The sequence below is a fragment of the Mobula hypostoma genome, chromosome 6 (genome assembly GCF_963921235.1).
Source record: "Mobula hypostoma chromosome 6, sMobHyp1.1, whole genome shotgun sequence".
NCBI classification, from domain to species: domain Eukaryota; kingdom Metazoa; phylum Chordata; class Chondrichthyes; order Myliobatiformes; family Myliobatidae; genus Mobula; species Mobula hypostoma.
The window spans coordinates 145,231,858-145,237,788 of NC_086102.1; the positions used below are offsets into that span (position 1 = coordinate 145,231,858).

A 5,931-nucleotide genomic window follows, 5' to 3' on the forward strand; every position below is an offset into this window, starting at 1 on the left:
TTGAAAGGAAGGTGGGGTGAAGAAACTATGGTTGATAAGAGTACTTCTGGTCAAGATGGCACTGAGCTGTGATGTCTGTCGTCATGGCTCGGGCTGAGTTGTTTATTAGGGTGTAGGGATGGTTTTCTGGTCGGTGCAGGGAGTTAGGAGTCAGGTTGGGGTTTAGAGACAGGGATGAGAGAGTTAGATTTCAGGAGCAAGAGCTGGTGTTCAGAGTCATGTCAGAATGCTCCGCGCTCGAAGGTCAGTGACCCTGGAGGTCAGGTCTGCAGGTGCTGCTGAGGAGACAAGTAACCCAGTTGGCGAGTTCCATGCAGGCGGAAGCCATGAGGTCAGGTAGCACCCCTCCCCCCCAGGTTACTGGGGTCGGAGGTCCATGCACGTCCAGCCCTTGAAGGCCAAATGTCAAACCCGTGATCAAGTGTCCTGGGGTTGATACTCAGAGGTTTGGCGAAGTCTGGAGGGCAAAGCTGAAGGTCAGTCCAGAGCTCAGTGACTCTGGAGGTAGAAGTACAAAGGTCAAAGACCAAGGTCAGGACATAGAGGCCCAAAGGTCAAAGATCCTGATTGGCTTGTCTGGAGATCAGAAGTCTGATGTCTGTGACTCTGTGAGTCCAGGCTAGGGACTAGAGGTTGAATGTGAAATGTGGGTGGTATTGTGGATAGTGTAGAAAGTTATTGGAGTTTACAGTGGGATATAGACAGGCTGCAGAGTTTGCTGAAGAAGTGACAGATGTAGTTCAATTCAGAAAAGTGAGGTGATAAAGTTTTGAGGAATGAACATGAAGCAGAGCACCAGGTTAATATCAGGATTTTTAGCAGTGTGGAGGAACAAAGGGATCTTGGGGTTCAAATAGAAGATCCTTCAAAGTCGCCATGCAAGTTGAGAGGGTGGTTAAGAAGCTGCATGGTGTGTTGGCCTTCATTAGTCGAGATATTGAGTTCAAGAGCCACAAGGTTATGTTGCCTTTCTTCAAAATTTTGGTTGGACCACACATAGCATACTAAATTCAGTCCTGTTTACCACAATGTAGGAAGGATATGGAAGCTTTAGAGAGGGAGCAGAGAAGATTTACCAAGATGTTCCATGATCAGAAAGCATGTCCTACGAGAAGAGGTCGAGTTAGCAGGGGATTTTATCTTTGGAGTGACAAAGGAAGAGAGGCAAATTGGTCGAGGTGTACGAACCCATGAGGGTGGACAGCCAACACCTTTTCCCAGGGCAGCAATGGCCGACGCCAGAGGATATCCATTTAAGGTGAGTGGAGAAAAGTTTAAGGGAGATGTCAGAGAGAGATTTTTTACACAGAGTGACTAAAGTGACTGGTACACACTTCCAGCAATTGGTTATAGAAGCTGATACAATGGGAATATTTTAAAAATTCTTAAATGAACACATGAATGTAAGAAAAATGGAGAGTTTGGACTATGTAGGAGGGAAAGGTTAGACTGATCGTGGAGTATGTTTATATATGGCATACAACATCCTGAGGTAAAGGGCTTGGGCTCTGTTATGTGTTCTATGTCCCGTGTTTTAAATATAAAGCCTGAATAGCTGAGTGAGGTGTCTGTGTATTGACCGGATATTGGAGAAAACCTTACAAGTTCATTATACTTACACATGCAAATACACACACACACACACACACACACACACACACACACACACACACACACACATCATGTACGTTATCTCAACTGTGTAACTATGAAGTAAAAATCAAAAGATTTTGGATGATATGCCCCAATTACTTTATTGGTCAATTTTCATAAGAGATTTACTGTAGTTAATGCCGTATGAGTAAATGCAGGTTGTGGGGTGCTGGCTATTGCTTTCTGTTCAGTTGCTGGTCCAAATGTGCTTTGGGTAGAAAGAAGGAAAATAGAACTCAGAATCTCTCAGCGGAAAGGAAAACATGATCTGACTCTCACCGTCTGTTATATTTCCTCTCCAGATTGAGAATTTCTCCATGTGCAAAAATTGAATCAAAGGAATGTCTTCACACACAACCATGTAACACCTAAGGGCCTAAAATGAATTGAGTATGCGGATTCTATACTGGTATGCTGTGTCCAGCTGAGCAAAGCAGATGTTGTTTGACACTCCTGGCCTTTTGACGTTTTTTTTTCTCTAGAAACATGCTCGAAACCAGTGAACACCACACTCAGCTGTTTTCCTAATGGCATCTAAAAGATGGTCTGGACTGATTTTGAAGACTACCTGAAATCACTTGTTTGTCTTGGAGCTGAGGTTTTACAAACCCAAGAAGAGCTATTGAATGAATCTACCTTCCTGATGCAGAGGCAAGGAACACAATGATCGATCCCGTGATCAGGTTAGGGTTAAGTCAGGGTTATTGGGGGTTGCTGGGATGGTGTGGCTTCGAGGACGGGAAAGGCCTACTCGGCACTGTATTGCTAAATTTAAAAAATAAATAAGTAAATAAATTGATTGGAACACCTCAAAGATTCACTACAGAGTTTCAAACAAGACTTGTTAACTTTTCAACTTCACATTTTTATCATTGCTTGCAAAACTCTTTAGTCTATTTTCATAAGTTCTAAAGCTCGCTACATCTATTCAGATATTACTCCCCTCCTGATGTAAGTGGCCAGGGTTTGCTCTTGGCAAGTTCTTCTCTGACACTCTCAGTGGCTGGTCTCTGGAGATGAACGAGCCAGCTTCGTCTTGTAAGGAACCTTTTATACATTTCTTAACATACCTCCCATACATTAATCAATCCCTATCTGTGTGAGCCTGTGTTTGCTTTATTTCTTCAAACCGCTGTTGCTACTATCCTCCACTTCTTTAAACATATGGATCCTAAATTACCCAACTATTTACCTGAGATTTGTAATCAGAGAGTCCTTTTCAGGATCAGAATTATTATCACTGTCTTACACAACATGAAATTTGTTGCACTGCAACAGTGGAACGCAGACATAGAATGTACTACAGATTCTAGAAATAAATACTGCCAGAAAGGAAAAATAAGACAGTACTTATGGGTTCGTGGACTGTTCAGAAATTTGATGGTGGAGGGTCAGAAGCTGTTCCTAAATTATTCAGTATAGGTCTTAAGTTTCCTGTGCCTCCTCCCGGATGATAGTAATGGGAAGGGAGAATGTTCCAGATGGTATCAATGCTTATAGTATTGGATACCCACTTCTTGAGGCACTTCCTCTTGTAGATGTCCTTGATGGTGGGGAGGGTTTTGCCTGTGATGGAGTTACAACCCTCTGCAGCCTCTTGCAATCCTGTGCTTTGAAGCCTACATATCAGGCTGAGATGCAATCAGAATACTCTCCACCATACATCTGAAGAAACTTGCAAGAGTGTTTGGTGACATATCAAATCTCTTCAAATTCCTAACAAAGTACAGCCTCTGGGCACACCACCTTCATGATTGCGTCAATGTGCTGGGCTCAGAGTAGATCCTCTGACATGTTGACACCCAGGAACTTCGAGCTGTTCGCCCTTTCTACGCTGACCCTTCAATGAAGAATGATGTGTATGCCCCTGACTTCCCCTCCCTGAAGTCCACAGTAAATTCCTTGGTCTTGCTGACATTGAGGGCAAGGTTGTCGTGACACCATTCAACCAGCCAATCCCGTACACCACCTTACCACCCTGTCAGATTCTGCCAACAGTGATGTCATCGGTGAGTTGCTACAAGATGTCACACACCACTAACTGGTTGTTTTGTCTTTCAGATCGCTTACTGTAGGATGTTGACAATGGGATAGTCCACAGGGTTGTAAAGCTGTCTCAGCTTGCCCTCAGTTGAGACTGATGAGGTGTCGATAACCTCCTTCCTTCATTGTGATTTCTTTGTTCTGCCGTTTTCAACATTCTGTCCTAGGCAGCAGAGTTCCCCTCCCCCCTAAAAGCCTGATGGGATACTTGACATCACTCTGGCTGCTACAAATATACCGAGCAATATCTTTCATCCAGCTGAAGTTACACAAATAAGCAGGAAGCCAACAGAACTGCGCCCTAAGATTCCTGCCATCCTGCTGTTGGTGGTTGGGGGTGGGGTTGGTGGGAATCTGTGCCATATTGTAAGCAAATGGTGTATAATAGCCGGTAACGTTTAATGTGGATGCACAGAAAACAGTCGAGTGGACAGGATGTACACCAGAGGGACGGAAGGCTATGAATAGATACTGCTCTGCAGTTCTGACAGCTGAGATCAGTGGCTGCAATGTAATTCATCATAATTGCTAGGAAATTAAGTTGGCATTTGTAATTCATTGCTATTTTAGATGCAGTTTATTACACTAAAATAGTGTTGGTTCCAAATTTGGTTCCTCCACTGGAATTTAGGATATTTTACAATACAACATCTTTTGATATTCTGTGTTGAAGTTTGCAGTGGTTTGAAATGAAGGTAGCTCTGTGGTTAAAACAACGCAGTGGTTATGTGTTTTTCTACAATTCATTCCTTTAATAAATACTACTTTACATTTTCTTATATATGGTTCTCAGTCAGAATGATATTAAGCACTTTGACGAGCACCACTGTTCCTGCTCAACTGGCAGGAATACCAGATGGTCAGGACAAATTGTTCTATGTCTGCTCCGTGAGTTGTTTTAAGGCAAGCCAGCCTGTTGTCGAGTACATCAGTGCACACACTTCTAACACCTAATAAGAGCACGCAAGAGGAGAGAACAATTCCATCTTGTTCCAAGCTGTGCCTTTGCTCTGAGGTGTTCATTTTTTGTTCTGAGATTTCTGATCGACGTGTCCACATGTTTACTCCCACGTCCTTCCTTCCGTCCCAAAGATGCTGACTCTTGCTGGAATCTTGTTCCGACGGCAGTCGACCATTCAGCTCCTGATCCACATATATTTGCAGCATAGACCACTGAGCTTTACACCTGTGACTGGGTGGCTGATCACAGCTCCAATGGCATTTTCAAGTTTGCTGATGACACCACTGTCGTAGGCTGAATCAAGGATGGTGATGAATTGCCGTGGGAGGGAGGGGGAGATTGAGATTTGGCTGAGTGGAGTCACATCAACAACCTCTCACTCAAAGTCAGCAAGACCAAAGAACTGTTTATAGACTTCAGCAGAGGGAAATCAGAAGTCCGTGAGCCAGTCCTCATTGGAGGATCAGCGGTGGAGATGGTTAGAAACTTTAAATTCCTGGATGTTACTGTTTCAGAGGACCTGTCCTGAACTCAGCACGTAAGTGAGATTGTGATAAACGCATGGCAGTACCTCTAATTTCTTAGGAGTCTGCAGGCATTTGGCATGACGTCTAAAACTTGGATGAACTTCAATGGATGTGTGGTAGAAATTATATAGTCCATCATGGCCTGGTATGGAAACATCAATGCCTTTGAATGGGAAATCCTACGAAAGGTAGTGGATTTGGCCCAGTACAACATGGGTAAAGCCCTCACAACCACTGAGCACATCTACATGATATGCTGTCATAGTGAAGCAGCATCCATATCAGAGATCGCCACCACCCAGGTCACGCTCTCTTCTTGCTGCTGCTATCAGGTAGGAGGTACAGAACTCCCATCACCAGGTTCAAGAACAGTTACTACCCCTCAAACATCAAGCTCTTGAATAGAAGGGGATATCTACACTCACTTGCTCCATCACTGAAATGCTCCTACAACCAATGATCCCACTTTAAGGACTCTTTATCTCATTATCTCATGTCCTCATTGTTTATTGCTATTTATATTTGCATTTGCACAGTCTGTTGTCTTCTGCATTCTAAGCGATCTTTCATTGATCCTGTTATAGTTGCTATTCTACAGATTTGCTGAGTAAAATGAATCTCAGGGTTGTATATGGTGACATATAGGTACTTTAATAATAAAATTTACTTTGAACTTTGACCATGGTCTGAACATTTTCCTTTTGTCCTACTTCACACATAAAATATTCTTAGCTGCAGTGCTGGGAT

The 5,931-nt window shown here is 43.3% G+C and overlaps 1 long non-coding RNA gene across 1 annotated transcript; it reads left to right on the forward strand.

Moving 5' to 3' along the window:
- The first annotated feature begins 1,198 nt into the window (after positions 1 to 1,198).
- LOC134348477 (uncharacterized) lies at positions 1,199 to 4,412 on the forward strand. The gene is made up of 3 exons (XR_010018430.1): positions 1,199 to 1,258; positions 2,136 to 2,336; positions 3,715 to 4,412. It is a non-coding gene; the product is annotated as an uncharacterized LOC134348477 (long non-coding RNA).
- The last annotated feature ends 1,519 nt before the right edge of the window (positions 4,413 to 5,931 follow it).